Genomic DNA, 26142 nt, shown 5'->3' with positions numbered 1-26142 from the left:
CCATCTTTCAAGGAAATAGCGTACAAGACGCTAGTGTGATCAATGATAGAGTATCGATCCCAAGTTTCGAGACGCGCTGTCAGGCTCACAACAAGCCCTTATACCCCACACGAGAGTGCAGAAGAAATGTTTGGGAACTTTAATCAGAATCCTTGGAAGAAAGACGACGTCGTTGTCTTCAAAGAGTGTTGGGTAAATTTATAGAAGTTATTTATATGAGAAGAAGACTATGCGACTGTCATGCTGTCACCACTTATATCTCACGTAGAGATAATCACAAATCGAGAAGAGAGAATGGGGCACGTACAGATGCAAGTAGACACCCATTTTTCCCTCACAAAATACGTGACTGAAACATTACAGAAAATCAGTACTATTAGCTCGATGTAACCCGCGTCATGCACTACACACAGTGGCTTGCGGAGTATACAGGGTTTGCCGGGTGTAAGTGGAGGTATTTTTATATGTAGTACCTTCATATGTACACACATCACTATGTTGTTGTTTTTTTTTTTTCTCTCTCTGCGTCGAACAGTCTTCCCACAAACACGTCACAAACTTTACAATCCGATGTTTTCTGTATGGCCGTAACTACACCTAAGTGGAGTACACCTGTCGATATAGACTAACCGTTTTGTGCCCAAGAGTTCAAAGTTCTACACCTAACTCGCCTACCAGGGGAAAATAAGCATTAATGGGTTTCTCTTGCCACATGTACTGACCAACCTAAAAACATGCTACTCCTAATAGCTATAATTATTAGTCTGCAAATGAAGTAAATACTGATGTAATGTTGATCAGTACACCAACCTCAGTCGTCAACAAAAATATGTGCGCTTATACCCGTTACAACCTGTATAGGTAGATATGAAAATTAGACGTGGAGCGACTTATGCGCTCGTGTTATTCATATAACGCACTATTAGCGTAAACGACTCATCCAGCTGCTTAAAGATACCGTTTACAAGTGACAACTGGTTGCCAACTGAACCTCTTGGTAATAGTAATATCACAAGGCACGCATATTAATGACTTTCTATGACACCAACAGTTTCTCTTTCTGCTTGATGGCGCCAAAATGTGGTTTCTGAGCACAGTTTGTGATTGAATGAAAGATTTGAACCATTGAAAAGTATGCTTGCGGTATGAATCAATGAGAATTATCAGTGCCTCTTATTAGTAACACACGGTACGACGGACATGGTAATGACTGCACTCTTGAGTGTCGACAGTAAAATATTTGACAAAGTCGCCAACGTGATCATTTACCGTTAACTTCCACAATGTAGTTTTGATTACCATATTTAATCCTCTTATCTACTTACATAAACCACCACAAACTCTGACAATGTGGGTACATTATTTACACTACTGGCCATTAAAATGGCTATACCAAGAAGAAATGCAGATGTTAAACGGGTATTCATTGGACAAATATATTATACTACAACTGACATGTCATTACATTTTCACGCAATTTGGGTGCATAGATCCTGAGAAATCAGTACCCAGAACAACCACCTCTGGTCGTAATAACGGCCTTGATACGCCTGGGCATTGAGTCAAACAGAGCTTGGATGGCGTGTACAGCTACAGCTGCCCATGCAGCTTCAATACGATACTACAGTTCATCAAGAGTAGTGACTGGCGTATTGTGACAAGCTAGTTGCTCGGCCACCATTGACCAGACGTTTTCAATTGGAGAGAGATCTGGAGAATGTGCTGGCCAGGGCAGCAGTCGAACATTTTCTGTATCCAGAAAGGCCCGTACAGGACCTGCAACATGTGGTCGTGCATTATACTGCCGAAATGTAGGATTTCGCAGGGATCGAATGAAGGGTAGAGCCACGGCTCGTAACACATCTCAAATGTAACGTCCACTGTTCAAAGTGCCGTCAATGCGAACAAGAGGTGACCGAGACGTGTAACCAATGGCCCCCCATACCATCACGCCAGGTGGTACGCCAGTATGGCGATGACGAATACACGCTTCCAATTTGCGTTCACCGCGATGTCGCCAAACACGGATGTGACCATCATGATGCTGTAAACAGAACCTGGATTCATCCGAAAAAATTACGTTTTGCCATTCGTGCACCCAGGTTCGTCGTTGAGTACACCATCGTAGGCGCTCCTGTCTGTGATGCAGCGTCAAGGGTATCCGCAGCCATGGTCTCCGAACTGATAGTCCATGCTGCTGAAAACGACTTCTAACTGTTCGTGCAGATGATTGTTGTCTTGCAAACGTCCCCATCTGTTGACTCAGGGATCGAAACGTGGCTCCACGATCCGTTCAGCCATGCCGATAAGATGCCTGTCATCTCGACTGCTAGTGATACGAGGCCGTTGAGATCCAGCACGGCGTTCCGTATTACCCTCCTGAACCCACCGATTCCGTATTCTGCTAATAGTCATTGGATCTCGACCAGCGCGATAGGATAAACATCGCGATAGGCTACAATCCGACCTTTATCAAAGTCGGAAACGTGATGGTACGCGTTTCTCCTCCTTACACGAGGCATCACATCAACGTTTCACCAGGCAACGCCGGTCAGCTGCTGTTTGTATATGAGAAATCGGTTTTACTTTCCTCATGTCAGCACGTTGTAGGTGTCGCCACCGGTGCCAACCTTGTGTAAATGCTCTGAAAAGCTAATCATTTGCATATCACAGCATCTTCTTTATGTCGGTTAAATTTCGCGCCTGTAGCACGTCATCTTCGTGGTGTAGCAATTTTAATGGCCAGTAGTGTATGTTGCTGTGTGCTTCCACGGTTCAACTTAGATCGCGTGCAGTGTCTGTGAACACACACTGCATGTTAAGAATATCTCGTATTACTCATTAATGAAATACTGAAAGAAAAGTGAACTGTTACACTTTGACATTCTGTCAACATCGTGGGTACCAGAGACAGCGTGTTTAGCATCATGATGCTCTCTACATAGCACCAGAAGTCAGTCGAAGATTGCGTCTTTGGAGTAGAACAGTGCGGCGAATGATCACCACAACAACAGGTTCGCGTGGCAGCAGCCATTGGGAAGTTCTAAAACCTACGATACGCAGGGCGCAAATCATTATAAACAGTCCTGGTAAGGTAAAGGCAGCGAGAGTGAAGTGACAGACAGTGATAGTGAGAGTGAATTCTCGTTCTGCTACGCAAGTGAATCTTCATAAACGCGCTTTGGGATTACTTAGCCGCAGTTGCAGTTGTGTTAATTGCGCAATTAAAGTGACTTATACGTTTGATTAAACTGAACGTCACAGTACATCTCTCAGTCCTAGCATTCCACAAATGTAAGGGACTGTAATTAGCATGAGGACCTCGCACGCACAAGTGCAGTTGAACAAATATACGGCAGGAGAGGGACAGTCACGTTTCTCAAACGATCTAGGAAAACTGCAAAAAACTTTAGTCTAAGTGGCCAGTTATTATGCATCAGAATAATAATGGCATATCATTCTCTCCTAGATCAACTGTCGAGTCACATCGATTATTTTTAGCTATTTATTAATATTAGTCCCAACGGCCTTGCCCCAGTAATAACACCGGTTCCCGTCAGATCAACGAAGTTAAGCGCTGTCGGGCTGGGCTAGCACTTGGATGGGTGACCATCTGGTCTGCCGAGCGCTGTTGGCAAGCGGGGCGTACTCAGCCCTTGTGAGGCAAATTGAGTAGCTACTTGCTTGAGAAGTAGCGGCTCCGGTCTCGTAAACCAACATACGGCCGGGAGATGTGCTGACCACATACCCCTCCATATCCTCATCCAGTGACGCCCGTTGTCTTAGGATGACACGGCGGCCGGTCGGTACCGTTGGGCCTTCATGGCTTGTTCGAGCGTAGTTTAGTTTAGTTCTTCTTAATTATTAGCACACGGTACGTTGTCCTGGGAGGTGAGTAGCCGGCCGAAGTGGCCGTGCGGTTAAAGGCGCTGCAGTCTGGAACCGCAAGACCGCTACGGTCGCAGGTTCGAATCCTGCCTCGGGCATGGATGTTTGTGATGTCTTTAGGTTAGTTAGGTTTAACTAGTTCTAAGTTTTAGGGGACTAATGACCTCAGCAGTTGAGTCCCATAGTGCTCAGAGCCATTTGAACCATTTGGGAGACACAGACATCGTCAGGAATGCGGCACGGAAATGTCATAGTACCGATATTGTTTTCTCTCTCAGTATATATAAAAACGATCTGGCGGATAGAGCGAGCAGCACTCTGTGACTGTTTGCTGATATCGATGTAGTGTACGGGAAATGTCGTCGTTGAGTGATTGTAGAAGGATATGGGATGACGAGGACAGAATTTCTGTTTCGGGTGATGAACGGTAGCTTGCTCTATATTTGGAAAAATGTAAGTTATGACGATGACTTGGAAAAACAATCCTGCAAATTTAGATTACATTAGAGTGGTGTGCGGCATTGCCGCGGTTAAATACCCTACTTAACGTTGCAAAATGAGAGAGCACGTACGGTCAGTTGTAGGAAAGATGAATTCTCGACCTCGGTTTAGTGTAAAGATTCTAGGAAAGCGTCGCTCATCTATAAAAACATCTGCGTTTTGCGACCCATTCTTGAGTACTGCCCAAGTATTTTGGATCCCTACCAGGATGTATTAAAAGAAGATATCGAAGCAATTCATAGACCTTAGGATTGACATTCTGTCGCGCTGACCACTCAGCTACCGGGAGCGGACATAGCGGTCATGTTGTGTGAACTCAGGTGAGAATCCCTGGAGAGAAGAAGACGTTCTTTTCATGAAACATTGCTGAAAAAGTTTAGACAGTCGGCGTTCGCGGCACACTACAAAACGATTCTGATGCGATCAACTAGCATCTCTCATGAGGACCTCGAAGGGCCAGAACATTATGACAACGTACCTATGAGCCAGTATGTCCACCTTCGACCCAGAAACAGCGGCAACGCTTTGTGGCATGGAAGCAACGAGGTGCTGATACGACGCTGGAGAGAGGTGGCAACATATCTGCACTCAAGTCACGTAATTCCCCATAATTACGGAGAGTGGGGCGTTGAGCTCCGGCGCTATGTTTAGTCATATCGCAGATGTGTTCGATCGGGTTCAGATCTGGCGAGTTGAGGGGCCAGCACATCAATTGGAACACGCCACTGTGTTCCTCGAACCACTCCATCACGCTCCTGGCCTTATGAAATGGTGCATTATCTTGTAGTTATCTTGTTGAGAAACGCCACTGCCGACGGGAAATGTGATCGTCATGAAGGGGTGTACGTCGTCTGCAACCAGTACACGATACTCCTTGGGCGTCATGGTGCCTTGTACGAGCTCCACTGGTCCCATGGATGCCCACGAGAATGTTCCCCACAGCATAATGGAGCCTCCGCCATCTTGTCTCTGTCCCGCAGTACAGGTGTCAAGGAGCTGTTCTCCTGGAAGATGACGGATTCGCGCTCTCCTGTCGTCATGATGAAGAAGGTATCGGGATTCATCAGAGCATGGAATGCTTTGCCACTGTGCCATCGTACAGTGCCGATGGTCACATGCCCATTTCAGTCGTAGTTGCCGATGTCGTGATGTTAACGTTGGCACATGCATGCGTCTTCGACTGCGGATGCCCATCGTTGGGAGTGTTCGGTGCACTGTGTGTTCAGACGCACTTGTAATTTGCCCAGCATTAAAGTCGCTGCCTGTCCTGTTTTTTCAGTCTGCCCAGCTCACGACGTCCGACATCTGCAATGAGGAGTGCCAGGCCAAACCGACGACGTCTCGACGTGGTTCCACCTTGGTTTCACCACATGTTGAAGACACTCACCACAGCCCTCCACCAGCACCCAAAATGTCGAGCAGTTTCCGAAATGCTCGTGCCGGGCCTCCAGCCATCACAATCTGCCCCTGGTCAAACTCAAATAGATCGCGCGACATCCCCATTCTACATATGGACAGCTCGCTCACTGATACTACATGTACCGTGCGTGTGTCTGACTAGCAAACATTCCTCACCAGGTGACGCTGCTATCGCTTGGATGAGTTTACATCGTAGTACGTCGCTGGTCATAATGTCCTGTGTAGAGAGTCGTCTCTCCCTCACTCAGTTTGCGAGTGGAACCGGAAAGGAAATGGCTAGCAGTTTTACAAAGTTCCTTCCGCCATGCACCGTACGGTAGTTTGCGGAGTATGTATGTAAATGTAGGAGGAGCTTATCTCTCTGTGTCACTGTGCTTATTGCCACATGGCATCACGCGAACAAAGTCTCAGTTCTCCTGGAATTTGAAGCCAGGACGCTTCCGCCTGTAGCTAGACACTAAAGCTGGAGACAGGGTCAACGTCTAAGGGTCACTGGTGGCAGGCGACTCAGTCATTGTCCGCTAGAACCCGTCTTCCACGTGCCACTTCTGCTGCCGTTGGCGCATGACCTTCCACCAGCGCCTTCTGTGTGGCGGCTACTACTACTACAACGGGACGCACATCTGGTGAACCACAAACAGGTCCTCGAAGAATGAGAACAGCCGCCTGAGAGAGATGACCTTTCTGCCTTATCATCATGTTGGCACACTCACCTGCTGTGGTCCATAAACACAAATCTGTTAACTTTGGCTCTCGTCGTATCATCCTCAAGCACAGTTGCACTCTACCAAAAATACTTTACTGTAGTTTTGGTATACCACATAAATGACGTAGTAAATGCTGGGATTACGGATAGTACCGGTTGCATTGGTAGACGAAGAAGCACAAATGAACGTGTCAGAGAAAATGGGAGCCGACTATTTCTCTTTGCTTTTTGTACATTTGTTTTTTTTTTTGTTTTACACATAATTAGAAACTCACACTGTGCAGTGTTCGACCATGGTGTATTTTTATCCTTACAAAATATAAATTGCATTCTATAAGTAACCAAAATTAGTCGATCGCGTAACTTCTGCACTTTGATGTAACGAAAGCCACTGCTTTTCATGTAAGTGCAATTAACACGCACAAACATAAAAAAATCTATATAATTATTGTTGTTGTTTTTTATTCAATTGTACGTTCTTCATCGTAATTTCCTGTTATTACTGATAAGTGCGAAAGTTGTTTATAAATAACAGAAACATGTTTTATATAACCTCGACGAAGTAATGAAGCGATTTTTGATATGTTGTTGTTTTGGGTGTTCTTTTTTTTAATTTTACGTTTTCTGGTGGAACTGCTTCTTCTAGAGTAATATGATAAATGTGTACTTTTTTATTTTTACTACAATATCCCTCTGTTTCATGTACTAAATCAACAATTTTCGAATAAAACCTGAACTAAACATTGACAATTTAAATTTTTGCCATAAGTACTGTTTATTTTTAAGTAACAGGCAGACTACGTACAACAAGGATGTTCCGCAGGTTACTCAGCACTTTATATATCCTCACTCAGCTCCTAGACGGTTCACCGCTTCAGGTCTCTGTTGGTTGGTTGGTTGGTTTGGGGAAGGAGACCAGACAGCGTGGTCATCGGTCTCATCGGAATAGGGAAGGATGGGGAAGGAAGTCGGCCGTGCCCTTTCAGAGGAACCATCCCGGTATTTGCCTGGAGTGATTTAGGGAAATCACGGAAAACCTAAATCAGGAAGGCCGGACGCGGGATTGAACCGTCGTCCTTCCGAATGCGAGTCCAGTGTTCAGGTCTCTAGGCGAATGTAATGAGGCATCGATGGCACACGTAGACAGAGAGATCGAAATGAGGTAACCCTCGCTAGATATACAACACACCCAATACGCCGGTAATATAGTTACGATCTTAACTGTCCAGGACTACTAGGACAACTGCCGTACGGTGGTTTTACAACTCTACCCTAAAGTATCGATGCCTGAAATCATCAGACACACAGTCCGTGGAAGAATAATTTTAATATTTTTACATGCTTGTTATTGCGTACAAGAGGCCATGGATCAATAATTTGAGTGTTTCCAAGAATAATGCGAATAATTCAAAGAAATAATTAATTTCCGTTTAATTATGAATCTTTAATACAGTTACTTGTTAAAAGATCGCCTAATTAATAAGTAGTACACTTTTTATTGATTCTCAGAGAATCATCCCTCGTCCCCGACTGCACTTTATAAACTGTTGTCTGTACACTCATGACTGAATTCTTCACACATTCTCCCATACTTAATCAATTTTTAATCGATGAATGATTAGACGAAACTATAACTGTCAATCACTGGAAAACGTCGAGGATTGTAAATAACGTACAGGGAAGGTAATCTGATAGTAAAAGTTGTTGGTTGTACTTACAGTTTAAATTACGTAATCAACTATCACAGCTAAGTCCCGTGTTTCACAAAAAGTTTCAAACGATACATGAAATTTCGCATCCTCCGTCACACTTTAGTAACGGGTGAATGCGAGCAGTGAATTGAATAGTTAATGAATTAATGGGACGAACAATTTTAGTAGCAGCCGCACTTCACCGAGTAGTGACTTTTAATGAGGAGATACAGTCTCGGTCCGCCCTGTAGGGCCCAATTCTCGCGACAGGAGTGAACCTACCCAAAACGAATCTAATCTCAATCTAGAGACGGTGGCATTTCTAAGTAGAACGGATGTTTCTGGTCAAATATATAGTGCTTTACAAAAATATCTTACGTAACGTGCGATGCTGTTGTGTCATTAAACACGGCGGCTCTAAGGGAAACCACGTTCCATTTTAACTTCCTGCCGATATCTTCATCATTATCTTCCTCCAGCTATTAGGCCTCTTACGATCTCGTCGAGTTCTCCTGTCTTCTTTTCATTGGTCGACCTATAGATCTTACGCTATTGGGGTGGTAATGTAGCATGGACTTTGGGATCCTCTTTGGGCTCAGTCGTTGTAGATGTATTCCCCAGCTATTTTGATAATTTTGAATATAATAGGTGATGGGTGCCATTTTAAGTTTCTTCAGCACAGCTTCATTCCTTTTGTGATCCTGTTCGTTCTAACCAGCTGTTCGTCTCAAGAATTTCATTTCACAGTCTTTTAGTCTTTTAGCGTCTTTTGCCTTTACTGTCTAGGCTTCACTTCACTGTCCTTGCACAGTAGAGGTGTTGCTAAGGTACTATAAAGGCGTATTCTAGTATGATTCTAGATTAGGGAAGGTTTCATCACATTATTTATTACTCCCATTGATTTGGTATACCTGGTTGCTGTTTCGGGGGCCAGTTTCTTCCAGAAAGGATAGTTTATAACTTAAATATGTGAATGTGTTCGCTCTTTCTAGGACTTTATTTGCCAAAAAGATCTTTCTTTGTACTGGGTATTTTCCGCAGAAGACCACTGTTTTTGTTTTTCTGGAGTTGGTGTCCATGCTGTGTTTCTCGGATGTAATCTGTAAACGCTGCAAGTCAGCCTCTGAAGATGCTACAAGTGCTAAATCACCTCCAAAAAGTGAGTCATTAAGCTCTGTGGTTCTGCTGATTTTAATGAGGGCATATATTCTATCCCACTCTGATAATTTGTCCTATTCCTTGACACAGATTAAATCTGTTCTATAAATTTTGTATGTATTACCGATAAGTTGCTAGGGAACGTGATCATCTGTCAGAATTGTAATTATTTGTTTCTGTTGACTTATGTGGTTTACTTTCACATTCTCTTTAATCTAAGTGTTCAGATTTTTTTAATATTTTGAACGTTTGTGGTTCGGGTTTGTAAATACCGTGTTCAAATGGGCAACAAATGCTTCCCAACTGTTTATGTGTTTTCTGCGTGTTTCTCTTTTCGCGATTGCGCTCCTCCTATGATATATTATTTTATCTCCCTGTTTCCTTATTGAGAGATATTTTACAAATGCTTCTCGTTTATTCTTTACAGCCTATTCGGCATTATCATCCCATTTTCTCAGTACTTTCTTCCTATGCCATTTTGGTTTTCTGCCAAGCCTCTGACAGGCAGCTTCTCTTGGAATGTATTTGAGATCCTTCCATTCTTCCTTTGAGATTTGTTTTATAGGTGGTATTTTCACTAGCTCATCAAGTCGTATTTGCCGGCCGGTGTGGCCGAGCGGTTCTAGGCACTTCAGTCTGAAACCGCGCGACCGCTACGGTCGCAGGTTCGAATCCTGCCTCGGGCATGGATGTTTGTGATGTCGTTAGGTTAGTTAGGTTTAAGTAGTTCTAAGTTCTATGGGACTGATGACTTCAGATGTTAAGTCCCATCGTGCTCAGAGCCATTTTTGAAGTCGTATTTGGTATAACCAAAGTATATCGGGATTACGTGGAAGACAAGTTCTTTATAGATTGTACAGCGTTGTCGCTATCTTGGTCTTATTCGTATGGGGCTTACTAGGAAGAAGTGGTCAGAGTGAATTTCAGAACCTCGAAACATTCTTACATCCAATACCACACCAACCACTTTGTTACTGCAAAGAATATAATCTATCACTGATCTGAGTTCCCTAGATTCCCAGGTGAATTTGTGGCTAATTTAATGTTTGAATACTATGTTCATAATTCTAAGCCGGTTAAATAAAGCAATATCAATTAATCTGTAACCATTACTATTGCGTGTTTCTTCCCCGTGAGGGCCTGCATACTGCTCAGTTTTGGTTTCACGTACACGAGCGTTAAATTCCCACTTTCACTACGATCATATCTGACTTGCTGATCATTAAAACATTAAAAGCAATAATTATGTTGAGGGTACCTCAGTAACAGAAATTTTCAAGGCGTCTGCTCGAATATTTTCATGGGACGTCTTTCACTTGATGTTGTGCTAATTGGTTCGTATTAGCAAATTTTTAAACAGAGTCACTCTTCATATCTCACGTATAGGCTATAACTCTGTTAAAATAACTGATCAATGCAGCACCGTGGGAGAGCTTTGAACAAAAAAGCCGTATGGTATCGTGAGCACTGGGAACCATCAGCCCTTTAGGGTAAAGTTATTTAATCAGTTCTTCTGGTAACCTCTGCAATTCGTGGAGGGAGAACTACTGTTTAACAGAACTGATTAAGCAAGTTTAAATCGAATTGGTGCTACGTTCAGATGTAATTTGTGTAGTAGACCGCAGTACTGTACCAGACTCGATGAAACGGTTTAAGCAAATTAGAAATGAATGAGTACATTTCCCAACATTGCAAGGTAAGATAATGAGTTACACAGTGACAAGTTTCAGTGAAATGATTAAGCAAGTTCAAATCGAATGCAAAACTTCTTCAGCAGTACTTAGTATTCTGCTGCTTTATAACGCATGATATTTTTCGGAGGAGGCTTCTATATAAACGGACATTCGAGTCTGAAAGTTTTTCAACCTTAAGATAAACTAGGATTGATTTCAAAAATAATCGCTCCGGGAAAAACGCAACTACCACGTTTAAGGAGAAGTCTGTTAGAGGAACCAAAGAAGCGGTACAGTTTGGAGGAGCCCAACATTTTTTTCTTGTCCTACGCACTTTGTCCACAGGCGAGAATTCCTGTCTTGCATAAATGAAGTAATAGGCGAACGTTCATCGTTAACACAGAGAACCCCGTGATGTGACAGTTTAGGGGAGGCATTCATTATGTGCCTACTTCCACCCGAATCTGACTACTTGATGCTGATGAAATCCACCCTGTCTCGAACTGCCAAAAAGACATAAACAAGGTTTACACAACTGCAGCGCGCAAACCAATGATGGATTTGTGAACCCACATTATGCCATCGTGTTTAGCAATTTCCCCTTCTGAGTCAAAAGTTAAGCAGTAAGTGACACAAGAATAAAGTTGTTGCGGCCAAATAAAGGGGATCCTTGGAGCTAGAAGATGTCAACTGCACATACACTATGTGATCAAAAGTATCCGGACACCCGCAACAGCATACTTTTTTTATATTAGGTGCATTGTGCTGCCACCTACTACCAGGTACTCCATATCAGCGACCTCAGTAGTCATTAGACATCGTGAGAGAGCAGAATGGGGCACTCCGCGGAACTCACGGACCTCGAACGTGGTCAGGTGATTGGGTGTCATTGCGTCATACGTCTGTACGCTAAACATTCATAGGTCCACCGTTTGCGATGTGATAGTGAAGTGGAAACGTGAAAGGATACGTACAGCACAAAGGCCTACAGGCCAACCTCGTCTGTTGACTGACAGAGACCGCCGACAGTTGAAGAGGGTCTCAAAGCGCAATAGGCAGACGTCTATCCAGACCATCACACAAGAATTCGAAACTGCATCAGGACCCATTGCAGGTACTATGACAGTTAGGCGGTAGGTGAGGAAACTTGAATTTCATGGTCGAGCGGCTGCTCATTAGCCATACATCAAGCCGGTAAATGCCAAACGACGCCTCGCTTGGTGTAAGAAGCGTAAACACTGGACGATTGAACAGTGGAAAAACGTTGTGTGGAGTGACGAATCACGGTATGCAATATGACGATCCGGTGGCAGGGTGTGGGCATGGCGAATGCCCGCTGAACGTCATCTGTCAGCGTGTGTAGTGCCAACAGTAAAATTCGGATGCGGTAGATTTATGGTGTGGTCGTGGTTTTCATGGAGGGGGCTTGCTCCTTGTTGTTTTCCGTGGCATTATCACAGCTCAGGTCTACATTGATGTTTTAAGCACCTTCTTGTTTCCCACTGTTGAAGAGCAATTCGGGGATGGCGATTACATCTTTCAACACGAGAGAGTGGAAGTCGCCATCAAAGTTAAGGGTGGGTCAACACCATATTGAATCCCAGCATTAAAATGTAGGGCGCCACGAACTTGTAGGCCATTTTCAGCCAGGTGTCCGGATACTTTTGATCACATGGTGTACATGACGTATCCCCACTGTAGAGAAATACGAGAAACAGAACCTGGGTGACCGTCACTATTCCTGGCAGCTACAGTAAGGTACCATTTATTGTGTCCACCATAAAGATAAACCAAATGTGCCAGATACCGGCCGGCCCTGTGGCCGAGCGGTTCAAGGCGCTTCAGTCCGGAACCACGCTGCTGTTACGGTCGCAGGTTCGAATCCTATCTCTGGCATGGTTGTGTGTGATGTCCTTAGGTTGGTTAGGTTTAAGTAGTTCTAAGGCTAGGGGACTGATGACCTCAGATGTTAAGACCCATAGTGCTTGGAGTCATTTCAATTATTTTGCCAGATGCCGCTCAATAAGAAGCACTGTGTATGTATGATTACGAATGGGCTAAGAATTCTATGTTCTCCAGAAACCACATTACGAGAGATGGATTTTGATGAGATAAAAATCTTATGCTCCGCCTTGACATAGGCAACTGGGATCTGTTGTCAAGAAAGTTTTTGAAACCAGGATGTGCAATAAAACCTTTGTCCGGGATAGTAGCTGTACCCTTGCTGGTATCTAGAAGTGGACGCTCGATGGTGAGAGACTGTTGTGGACAACGCCGAGTTATTTAATTTCCAACATGACTGGTTACACTGATATCGGTCAATCGCTAGTATGTATAAATTTCTTGACTTCTACACGGCGACAGCTATCAACTGCAATGACAGACTTTGTCAGCGAAAGCTTGAATTGTCACTAAAATCTGTCGGGGCAAGAAAACCGAGAAAATTTTAAGTACAGCCTCTGTATTGTCCTGATAAATTTTCAAGCATTAAGGATGTAATTTAATTTTTTATTAAAATCTGATTTTCCATTTACAATACTGAAGTGTACTTCTCCGATATCCAGAAATACACGAAAACTTGTGTCTTCCATAAACAAAACATTTCATGTGTCAGTTTGTATTTATACTCGAACTGGATGCCTTATACTAGTACATTTAATTACCACACTGCGTCGTTTTAAGGTATTTATTTTAATCGCGCTTCTAAAAACACTTCCCAAGTGCTTTTAGTGTCTGAAAACAGGCACGAGGTATCAGCAGAAGCGTATAAAGTCCATATTTTACTCCTTCTGAGGCTGATAAGAGTTGTTTAGCTGACAAATTAATATTTCTTTTGTGTTTGGCAAGCACTGGTACATTTCCTTAGTGCTCTGTGTATGATGTATCCAGTGTCGACATAATTAGTTATGAGTTTTGCGAATATATATAAAGAGTAGTTTTTCTTAACTGATATTTGAAGCCAGCCGGAGTGGCCGAGCGGTTCTAGGCGCTACAGTCTGGAACCGCGCAACCGCTACGGTCGCAGGTTCGAATCCTGCCTCGGGCATGTATGTGTGTGATGTCCTTAGGTTAATTAGGTTTAAGTAGTTTTAAGTTCTAGGGGACTGATGACCTGAGGAGTTAAGTCCCATAGTGCTCAGAGTCATTTGAACCATTTTTTTTATAGATATATTTGAAACAGACAAGAGAAGAAATTGCTGTTGGTACGCAACTCACTCCCACAAAAAGTAGATCTCGATATCTCCATCCGAAAGAAGGATCAACAACAACAACGTTTCAACGCCACATTATATATACCAGTACCGAGTGACTTGTCAGACTACGTGAAGTGCAGTCTGTTTGTTGGAAACAGTTCGCTTCCACTTCTCAAAGCCTGCTAGCGAAACAGTTGTATCCACGATGATTCTTTTTCTTGCAGATTTTAACAGGCTAACCTCTTGTGAAATGTGATCCCCATACTTTGACACTCAATTCTAGAGCGCAAAAGCCGACATCTGCACGCAAATCAAACTGGCGCTTCGGTATCAAGATCAAAAACCAGTAACATCAGGAGCGTAGTAGCAACGAATGTCGAGTCTCGGGATAACAATTTCTGCCACAGCACTATCAAGTGTTTGTCGATTTGCATCTACAAAATGCAGAAACTGACGAAAATTAAAGCAAGAGGGCACAGATTAAAATATATCCCTCGCCACTATAAGAAACGAATATCCCCGTAGTATTCACCAATACACCACGCGTCCCTCCTAAGAGTCGTCAGTTGCATTTTCTCTGCCCTTTCTGCATATATTTGGTTTTTGCAATGTGTAGTTGGAATGAACCCAAACAGATGCCCCTCATCACATTTTTCATGCGACGCCCAGTATTGACAGAAAGCGTGGGTTTGTTTCCCGTTACAAACAAAATGATTTTTTAATTGGAATTATTTTTTTAAATCGGAATTTTACATACCCATCCGATAGAGTAGTCTAGAATAGTCTGGAGTGATCTGGAGTAGAATAGGAGACTGATGATCTTAGCTGGATAGTCTCCTTGAACACTTACTCAACATCAGCATCCTGATGCAGCCATAGTTTCTAAAACAGCTGAATGACTTTCAAGTAATTTAAATTAAGACTTAAAGAAACTCACCACCTATGGTCACTTAATTTAAGCGTTCTTCGGAATGCTTTGCTTGGAGTTCCATTTTGTGTTCTTTTTTTTATTTCTTTTGCGCCAAATAATGTTTTTAATAGGATAACATGGGGGACCTAATGCGGCCAATAAATTTAATAACGGTGACCAGACCATCCTTCCAGAAACGTAATATTTACGTGGCTCCAGGCTCTTAAAAGAATACGCCCAGTTTTAAAATGAAACGAAGATCTTCAAACAAAAAGGAATGAAACCAATCACTGAGTAGCAGTTATTCTGCGGTGAAATCGTCGTAATACATACTTTTGTTGAGGTATCAAGCTGCCAGCTTCAGAAATCTGTTCCGTGATGCCTTTATAAAGTTGAAAATGCATTAATCCGAAGTATTCGACTTCAAATTGTTCACACTAGCACCTGTTTCTCTAAAAATATACAGTACGAGTGAATGACGGACTTTGTTAAGACTCTTGCGAAGAGTGTTTGTTAAATAATCTTTTAGTATATGTGGTGCTAACGGCTGGAAAAGGAAGATGCCCTTTTGTATTGATGTTGATGATTCATGGTAGCGTTCACCTATCTCCTATATGCAAATCTACCATCTCTAAAAAACTCTAAATACAGAAGAAAGAAACCTCTTTGGGTGTGTAATTTATGTGTTAAGAGAAATGGGAGGTTAAAAGAAACTTTGAAGCTAGTAAATAACACACCAAAAGCTGTTTGGAGGAGACTGTGACGATCAGACGCAAAAATAGTACGTCGCAGGCGCTGTCGGTGGTTTGGAAGTGCCAAGGCCATATTGTCGCCAAAAGGGTGAACGCCCTGTAAAGTGTAGCAGGCTGCTGCTTGTAAATATCAGCTGCCATTTCACAGGTCATTTAGCATTTCACTCACACGGCTGACAGATGAACTGTACTACATGACCTGTAAAATCTGAAAAGGCTACAGCCTGCGGAAAGCTGCCAAGTGAAATATTGGAATGACCTTCTGAAAATACTGTCGAAGATGTCAAATTCGGTAGCGAAGGTCACTACGTGAGAATTACTCGAATGTCGTCTTCGCGTTTTCCACGAGCATTTTCGTTTATTTTCTAACTAAATCCGCCCTTTTTCTTGTCATTCCTATTGATTTCTATGAACCTTCGGAAGTTATTTTAAGTGTGATTTTACAAACTGTTCTAGAGGAGCTCTTGATGATCCACGGGTTTAATGTGCTATGCAAAGTTTTCGCACAATGAATTTCAGAATAAATAATTTCACAACAGACGGAGAGGTTATATGTAATACCTCTTTTTGTTGTTTTTTCTGTGGTCTTCAGTCGAAAGACTGGTCTGATGCAGCTCTCCACGCGACTCTATCCAGTGCAAGCTACTGCATCTCCGAATAACTATCGCAGCTGACATCCTTTAGAATCAGTTTACCGTATTCGGCTCTTGGTCTCCCTCTACAATTTCTGCCCTTTAGCGGCAGAGTGCGGCAAATATTTAGACGCGAAGAATAAAGATGTAGAATGTTAATAGCGTTGTTTCACTTAAAAAGGTTTAAGGGTTTTCACATAAAAAATTCGGAAGCATTATTTTTCAGCACTCCCTCGGAATTTCATAAGCATTTAATTCTGCTACCTTCTGTTACACCTGCTTTGTCTTTGTTAATGTTATATCCTGTTTTCAAGACACTGTCCATTCCTTTCAACTGCTCTTCCTGTCTTTTGCTGTCTCTGAGAGAATTACAATGCCATCTGCAAACCTCAAAGTTTCCATTTACTCTCCCTGAACTTTAATTTGTTCTCCGAACTATTCTTTGGTTTCCTTTATTGCTTGCTCACCGTACAGATTCACTATGCTGCTCGTAGTAGCCTACCAGCATTCCAATTTTCGTATTCATTATTAGACCTACTCCTGCATTATCCTTACTTGATTTTGTGTTTGTCACTCTGTACGCACCTGACCAGGAGTCCTAGTAATCCTGCCACAGAACTTCACTTACTGCCACTATGTGTAACTTCAACCTATCTGATTCTCTTTCCAAATTCTCTAACCTATCTGCCTTATTAAGGGATCCAACATTCCACTTTCCGACCTGTAGATGGCCTGTTTTATTTTCCTGATGACAATTCCACCTGAGTAGTTCCGAATGGGGGACCACTTCACCTCCGGAATATTTTGCCCAAGAGGATGCCATCATCAATTATCCGTGCAGTAGATCTGCATCTCCAAAGTAAATATAATGGCTGCAGTTTCCCAGCCGGCCTCTGTGGCCGAGCGGTTCTAGGCGCTTCAGTCCGGAACCGCGCTGCTGCTATGGTCGCAGCTTCGAGTCCTGCCTCCGGAATGGATGTGTGTGATGTCCTTAGGTTTAAGTAGTTCTAAGTCTAGGGGACTGATGACCTCAGATGTTAAGTCCCATAGTGCTCAGAGCCATTTGAACCATTTGCAGTTTCCCCTTGCTTTTAGCCGTGTTCAATACCAGCACAATAAGGCCGTGTTGTTTGATGTCACAAGGGTAGATCAGTCAATCACCCCAGAAAATATTGAAAAGACTGCTGTCTCTCCTCAGGAACCACACGTTTGTCTGGCCTCTCAACAGAAACCATTCAGTTGTGGTTGCACCTACAATGCGGGCAATGATATGATCGTATGGCATTTATTGGCCGGGATATCCCCTTCGAGGCTCAGCCGCCGTATTGCAAGTCATTTTAGTGGACACCACTTCGGCGACTTGCGTCAATGATGATGAATGAATCGTTGAGACTGTCAAGCCATCCACCACGGCAATGTCCATTGTTCATGAGAGGTGAAATTAGGTGACAGATAAATGTAATTTTAATGAAAGTAGAATGACTCAATTGATTATATGTTTCCCCTAGCACACTCACTGATTAATTCCCTCAGAAATAGCGCAATTCAAAATGGAAATAAAGCGTCTCATTATGACCATTCTACTGTTGCACAGTGTATACAACAATACCGGTAACAGAAAACCTGTTTTATTTATTTCATATTGTTTCGTGGATACCACGTCAGCCTAATAACAGGATAAAGGAATCGTCTAAAATACGTGAAATATGAGGAAAAGCAAGATAACTATTGTACAAATCGACAACTATAATTTCCATACAGTCACATTATTTAACAATGTTATTGATTTATTTACGCCAATCAAGAAATTTTCTTCTTTTGAGCTGCATTAGCAATCATGTAATTCTTTTGTAGAACAACAATGACGCATTAAAATTTTAGTCTTATTTCCAATGATCATGGATATGTACTGGATGTGCCGTGTCCTCTAGAAGATACGGAACACAGCCTACACAGAAGAGCGCCGAGTTGCCTATGACTCAGGCGCTACCTAGTAATGGCTGAGCTCCAAAGAGGGTGCGCATCAGCCTAACAGGACACAAAAGTTTCCTCAGAGCAGGATGCGGAAAGGAGGGGCGTGTGGTCAGCACACCGCTCTCCCGGTCGTTATGATGGTTTTCTTTGACCGGAGCCACTACTATTTAGTCGAGTAGCTCTTCAGTTGGCATCAAGAGGCTGAGTGCACCCCGAAACATGGCAACAGCGCATGGCGGCCCGGACGGTCACCCATCCAAGTGCCGGCCACGCCCGACAGCGCTTAACTTCGGTGATCTGACGGGAAACGGTCTTTCCACTGCGGCAAGGCCGTTGCCTTAAAACTTTAATTAATAACCCATTGTAAATTGTTGTCAATCTGTCTTAACATATGTTTGTGTTTGGCTGTCACATAACGCTTTTTGCCCCTGTGACGACTCTATACAGTCGCTGCGTGCAGGCAAAGCATCGCATAACAGCAACTTCTCTGTGGTAGGGGGATCTGTTCTAGCCACAATTATGTGTCTGACGCAAAGTGCGTTTGGTAAATACAACAAGATGGCTTGCGAGGCACTACCCGTCAAGAAGCTTTAATGTAAGTCCACATTTCCACTGTTGGAGAGCATTCACGAATTACGAGTTAGTGTACAATGATGACCACCTGCTTAATAGCATGTTGTTCCACTTTTCAAACACGGTACAACAGATATTCTGGACGACATGGATTCTAAAAGTCCTTGACATGATTCCAGATGTACCAGATGTCTAGTCACAGGACAAGCAATTCCCGCAAATTACAGGATGGTGGTTTACGGGCACCCAACATGTGTTCCAGCAGTTACAGATCAGGCACATTTTCTGGCCAAGACATCAATGTGAGTTCACTAGAACGCCCCACAAACCAAAGTAGCACGATTCTGACCTTGCGACACGTACAGTTATCCTGCTGGAAGATGTCGCCGTAGGGGACACTTCAAGTATGAAGCGATGCAGTGGTCGTCAATAATGTTCACGTAGTTCACTGCTGTCGATGCCTTCGATTACCACGCATGGAAGCCCAACTCAATGTGCCCCACAGCGTAGTTATGCCCTCACTGGCCTGCATCTGTGGCGCGGTGTATGTTTCGTGCAGACATTTGCCTGGACGACGGCTTTTAAGGACTCAACCATCGACCTGGTGTAAGAAGGAACGCGATTCATTCGACAGGCGACACGTTTCGGTGAAAACTCAATGATGTTGTGCCCACTGGAATCATAACTAACGACGTCGTTGGCTCAACACAGAAACACCCAGGGATGGTGTGATGTGCAGCTCCATATTCAACAATGGCCTTTGAACGGTGTGCTCCGAAACATCTGTGCCTGGACCAGCATTGATTCTGTAGTCAAATCTTCCACTGCCTATCCTGGACTACACAGTGGGAGATCCTCCGACCGCTATTTTTGTGATGAGACGTGGTTGCCCAAAACCATATGGCCTACTCGTTATTTCACCATCCTTCAACCATTTTCCATAGGTGCTCACGACAACTGTACGCCAACAGGAGACCAGCTTAACAGTTTCAGAGATTCACGTTTCCAGGTCACAACAATGGGTCTTTTGTCAAAACCTATTATATCAGTGGATTTCCTCATTAGTGACCACCCATTCGCCTCTCTTCCGCTTACGTTCTGCCCTTACTGAGTCACGTGTTCGCAAAGCCACCAGGAGGCATCCAACCTCGCGGTGGAGAGTGGTCATACTGCTCTGGTTCATCAGTATACTTCCAGTTGATCACAAACTCTGATAAAATAGTGATATGAAAACTTCATTACTTCTGTGAGATATTGGCTACTCTGGAGAGCACTCACAATCTTTAGTAGATTACGTATTACGTCTGTTGCTATTCCATCATCGAATGTGGTCGTGCACCATCGGCCTATCTGGTTAGCAACGGGCGTGTTTATGGGGAGAAGCGAATTGATACATAATCTTTTATGACGAATTCTGCTTTATTGTAGACAACAGTACAGTCCATATACACAACACACGACTACTGGTCCATAGCACGTTACTTCACAGAGTTTCGGAAATCGTGCAAAACTGAAGTACGACGGTTGCAAATAACAGAATATGTTGGCTTCTGCAGAGAGTGAGTATCTTCAGTAACAAGCCCTGAAGGCAGGCTTGTCTTTAGCACAGCTACGGCCATATTTCAACGTGAAAATATCAACTCGTAAATTGATAGGATCCATGTTTCCAAATGCAGAACATACGTGAGCTGCGATGATTTATAAGAGCGTCCTGAAAAGCAATGCCTCCCAATGTTTTATGTGAAAACTCTTTAGGATTTCAAAATAAAACAAACGTTATTAACATTCTGCGCTTTTATTCTTAATGTCTAAGTATTTATTTCTCAACATAGTCACCCGAGAGACGAATATATTTCTCCCAACGACAGATCAGTTTGTTTGCCTGCCGGTGTGGCCGAGCGGTTCTAGGCGCTCAAGTCTGGAACTGCGCGACCACTACGGTCGCAGGTTCGAATCCTGCCTTGGGCATGGATGTGTGTGATGTCCTCGGGTTAGTAAGGTTTAAGTAGTTCTAACTTCTAGGGGACTGATAACCACAGACGTAAAGCCCCATAGTGCTCAGAGCCATTTGAACCATTTTCGAACCAGTTTGTTTATACCGTCCTTGTAGAATGTTTGACTTCGTTGACGGAGCCACGACCTCACCTCTGCCTACACCGCTGCACCACTATCAAAGTGAAGTACTCGGAGGTGTTCTTTAACTTTTGGAAACAGGCGAAAGTCGGCTAGGGCTAAGTCGATGCCGTATGGAGGATGGTCGATGACACGGAACCCAAGGCGTCGGATTGTAGCAGATGTCGCAGCCCTCAACTGTGGTCTGGCTCTGTCAAGCTGAAGGGAATTGGTGCTTTCAGTATCCTGAGGGTCTCTCATTCACCGTCACAGTTACGTTACACACGCCATGTTACACGCTACAGTTCAGAATTTTCTAGCGGCAGAGTGTGCCAACTTGCGTCAGCGTAGTGGCGAAGTCGACCCAATAATATGCATGACATATAATACCTCAACCTATACTAAGAACAGAATCAAAAATTCGTAGGCGTTACTTTTCAGTGCACCATCGTACGTAGAACAGCAACTTTCTTTTTATGTATTGACTAGATCCCCTGCAGAACTTTACTCAGTACATCTGTTTACACGTATCTGCTATTAGCAAATCGATCTGAAATATTAGCATCGGACAAAACATTGTCTAAATTATCACTCAACTGTATTCTGCCTCAGGTGAGAAACAGCCTTTGCCGTATTCAGTGTCGCCACCCGGGCCATTTATAAAAGTAATAACCATGTGTGCATCTGTTGATTACTGTGCAGTTAGAATAACATATGTCTCCATCTCAAGACCTATCAAAGTTGTACATTCAGTTACATATTCAAAGAAGCGTATTTAGTTTATAAATGCAAACCTGGAAAGATGTTAACTTTGCCCATGAGACTCCCTTTAGTCATCAATCGGATAGTGTTTCACGATTGTGTAACGGGCAAATGTTAGCTATGCGGTATTTTGTGCATCTAGTCAATATGGCTGCCTGTATCTTAAAAACGTACACCTGTTAAAGCGAAGGACAGTGATTTTCATCGCCGCTTCTGAATGAGCATTGTGCACTCTACATGGGGGTTTAAGGAGTTGGCAGCTGAAAATTCTCGATAAGAATAATAACGTAAACATACGAGGTGATAGACTAAATTGTTATAATGAAAGCTATGCGTTTGATACCTCCAAATAAGCAAATAAATAAATAATCATTCCACACTAAACATGTCGTGCAATCAGATGTTAGTTCTTGATTTGTTGACGCTAGTGATGTTAAACAGAACATTCTGGTGCACAACGTAACTGATGAATTTGATAATCCTCACAAGTCGATAGCTTAGCATATTTAGTGCCTAGAGCATAATAATGTTCAAAAGCTTTAAACAATATGAAACTGAAGAAACATATATGGTGAGACAGCTAAGACAGCCCACCCCAAATACATCCAGAATTAATAAATGTGTCGAGATGCGGTTTTCGCCAAATTAAGCGAACAATACGGACATTTACATGACATTCGTAAGTAATTTTTATCGTCTATAGTTGCCAAATTAGACTCAAATTTCGTTTTCTTTTTTTTTCGTAATTGGACTACATACATTCTTCCGTAGCATTTGAAAGAATATTCAAAAATGGTTCAAATGGCTCTGAGCACTATGGGACTTAACATCTGTGGTCATCAGTCCCCCAGAACTTAGAACTACTTAAACCTAACTAACCTAAGGACATCACACACATCCATGCCCGAGGCAGGATTCTAACCTGCGACCGTAGCAGTCGCGTGGTTCCGGACTGTGCGCCTAGAACCGCATGGCCACCGCGGCCGGCTGAAAGAATATTGTAAAAGAACTTACACGACTTAACATGTATGGATCTTGATAAAATAGCATCAAGATAACAGCGCCGCAAACCATTGTCCTGCAATCTGGAGTAATTCCACAACCTTGTAGTCTGTTATACCAAACGTAAGCAAACACGTAGCTCAGGCATTGTTCTTGTGCTTACCTGTGCGTTTGAAGCCCTTCAGTCTGTGTTCTGCTGTTGCAGCACCAGATAACTTGCTCGTAAAGCTATTGAATTTTTTTAATGGTGAATGTAGCTCAACTATTACATCAGCGGTGGGCTTTTATGCTGATGAGTAACGAGATCATGGCAAGCACTCACGATCTGTCCTTGTAAACATTATAAAGGAATTCTAAAAACTGGAACTGCGGTGAGTAAAATACACTGAGGAAAAGAAGACTGACAGATGAAAGAAATGAAGCTAAGATTTTAGCAGCAGTAACACACAATGCAAATGTCGCTAAGAGGCATCTCTGAAGTACGAGAGGGATCAACCAAACGAGTGTTCTGCGGACACTACATTCCATCGCATTCCCTTCACATTTCGTTGTATCTACAGCTTCATGACAATGACTTCCAAAATTGATTATAGTTCTCTGAATGTTGTCTACTACGAAAAGTGCAACGTGATGTGGCATACCTGTGCCAACTTTTATTTACAGAAGAAGCTTATTTTACAAACCATGAGAAAATCGATACGCCCAACATGCACTAATCCTCAGTTGAAAATCCACGATGACTCAAAGAAGTGGATAAAAACTACGCTCTTGGTCTACCAACGTTTGGTGCGTTTTCTTCAAGCCCAGAATCATTGATCCCTGTTTTATTGATGGTGCTCTAAATACGCTCAAGTATGTCGAGTTCCTAAGATATGCTGTTGTTGTAGTTATTGGAAGAAGTCCCACGGGACATAAGGCAGTCAGTGTGGTACAAACATGACGGATGTCCCTCCCATTCCACACGTGTAATGACAGGCCCTCTTAAGGGAACACTGTGAGAGTATTGGAACGGTCGTTCAGGAAACACAAAAATACCTGCACACTCTCCATACTAAACACTTCTGTGCTTTTATCTATGGCAAAAATTAACACTTGAGGTCTGAGGAAACAACGGCGACTCCCGAAGGTATGAGATGCCTAACAACACAGGTCTGTACTACCGTTAACTGCAGATGAAATTCAATGGCCAGTATTGTTTTCCAAGAATCACTTTATATCATGTAGCAATGGTCAAGATCAAAATTTTGAACAGTTTGTATGACAGCCGTGATAATAAACACACGAACCGTACCAAAGATACGCGTTTGCTTACATTTGGTGTATTGGGGCAGACATTTGTGGAACCTCTTCTCTTGACGGCGGTACCGTGGTTTGCATCGCTGTTATCTTGATATAATCTGATAGAGTCCCATACATGGTATGTCGTTGAAGTTCTCTTAGAGGCTTCTTCAAAATGCTATAAAAATATATAGTTCTGACAGAAAAAACCAAAGTCGGGTCCGCGCAGCTCGTGGTCGTGCTGTAGCGTTCTCGCTTCCCGCGCCCGGGTTCCCGGATTCGATTCCCGGCGGGGTCAGGGATTTTCTCTGCCTCGTGATGACTGGGTGTTGTGTGCTGTCCTTAGGTTAGTTAGGTTTAAGTAGTTCTAAGTTCTAGGGGACTGATGACCATAGATGTTAAGTCCCATAGTGCTCAGAGCCATTTGAACCATTTTTTTGAACCAAAGTCGGTGTCGTACTTCGCGACAATAAACGATAAAAATTACTTGCGAACGTCAGGAAATTTGCAATATTGACCTCTATAACTTGGCGAAAACCGCACCTCGATATGTTTATTTATTCTGTACATCCCTGCCTTAGCTGCCTTAGCCTGTAAAAACAAATCGAAACGGGCCACTGTGACCGAGCGGTTCTAGGCGCTTCAGTCTGCAACCGTGCTGCTGCTACGGTCGCAGGTTCGAATCCTGCCTCGGGCATGGATGTGTGTGATGTACTTAGGTTAGTTAGGTTTAAGTAGTTCTAAGTCTAGGGGACTGGTGACCTCAGAAGTTAAGTCCCATAGTGCTCAGAGCCATTTGAACCATTTTTATTGTGGTATTGGCACTACATGCGGAAGCTCATGGCCACAGTTTAGCAGTTTCAGTATAGTGCAATCATTTGCGATTATTAGCGGAAATTGTCATAATAACAAATATTCACTGACTAATAAAAACTGTCCATGGTGATAACGTTGACAATTTGAGACATTGGCTCAACAGGCGTGAAGGATGAAGAGTTAGAAGACTGAAATTTCGTGACAAACAGAGGACCGTCTCTTATAAACAGCGGACTGCTTCGCCGAGAAACGACTCGACGAACTGATTCAGAAGTTCTGGTGCATCAGTCAACGAAACATTTCTTGCAGTTAAGGAATATGACAGAAGAACGTAATGTTAAACTGTTAAATTACCGGTTTCATTGACTATAGAAAGTTTTGTTGACTCTGGGTGTACTGCATGATCTCGCCTATGGTGATCTCTCAAAGACCGGAAATTTTTCAGTCCCTTTTGTTTCGGCAACAGATAGAAAGTGGAGCTTTTCTGTATAAAACTGCCACGACATACGAAACTTCTTCACACCAATGCGGCCCTGAAACAAGACTCCAGTCGACAGAATTTCATCACAGAGACTGAAAATATAAAATCTAATGACAAAAAACGGTAATAAAACTAAAACATCAAATTTTTCTTATGCCGATGGCGTTTGCATGGTGATACTCTGAATTGGGAGACAACAATAAATTAACCTTGTTATACAGACACAACGAGCTTTAAGAATAAGTTTCAGCAGAAGAGGTAGTGTCAACCAAAATGGTATTGTTTCAATAGGACGACGATAGGATACCCTTCACTTTTTGAAATGGACAAGGTAAGAAAGTTGAAACCCAGTACATAATTTTATCCGTGGACAGCACTATTATGTATCATCGAAGAGATCATGTGAAACCCATCTTTGCAAATTATGCTGCAATATCCATTATGGGAGTGGAAAATGGCTTACGAATTGCACACAGACTATCGGGCACTGTGATATATAGCAGTAACTTCACCATGACTTTTACTCTACACACATAGTGCGGTGCAAAGGTAGGCTGACGGTCTGTGATTTTTAATAGCGGACAGCTTGACTCATAAGGGCCGAAACCGAATACGGCACA

General features: G+C 43.0%; 1 protein-coding gene and 1 pseudogene across 1 annotated transcript in view; both read right to left on the bottom strand.

Moving 5' to 3' along the window:
* Nucleotides 1-26142, bottom strand: part of LOC126183935 (serine protease filzig) — a 160293-nt gene that overhangs the window by 71797 nt on the left and 62354 nt on the right. The window lies entirely within an intron of this gene.
* Nucleotides 18719-18836, bottom strand: LOC126186080 (5S ribosomal RNA; annotated as a pseudogene).

Source organism: Schistocerca cancellata, chromosome 4 (genome assembly GCF_023864275.1).
Source record: "Schistocerca cancellata isolate TAMUIC-IGC-003103 chromosome 4, iqSchCanc2.1, whole genome shotgun sequence".
Classification (NCBI taxonomy): Eukaryota; Metazoa; Arthropoda; class Insecta; order Orthoptera; family Acrididae; genus Schistocerca; species Schistocerca cancellata.
Note: the sequence above shows the minus strand (reverse complement) of the source record. Positions and strands in the feature narration are given on the sequence as shown.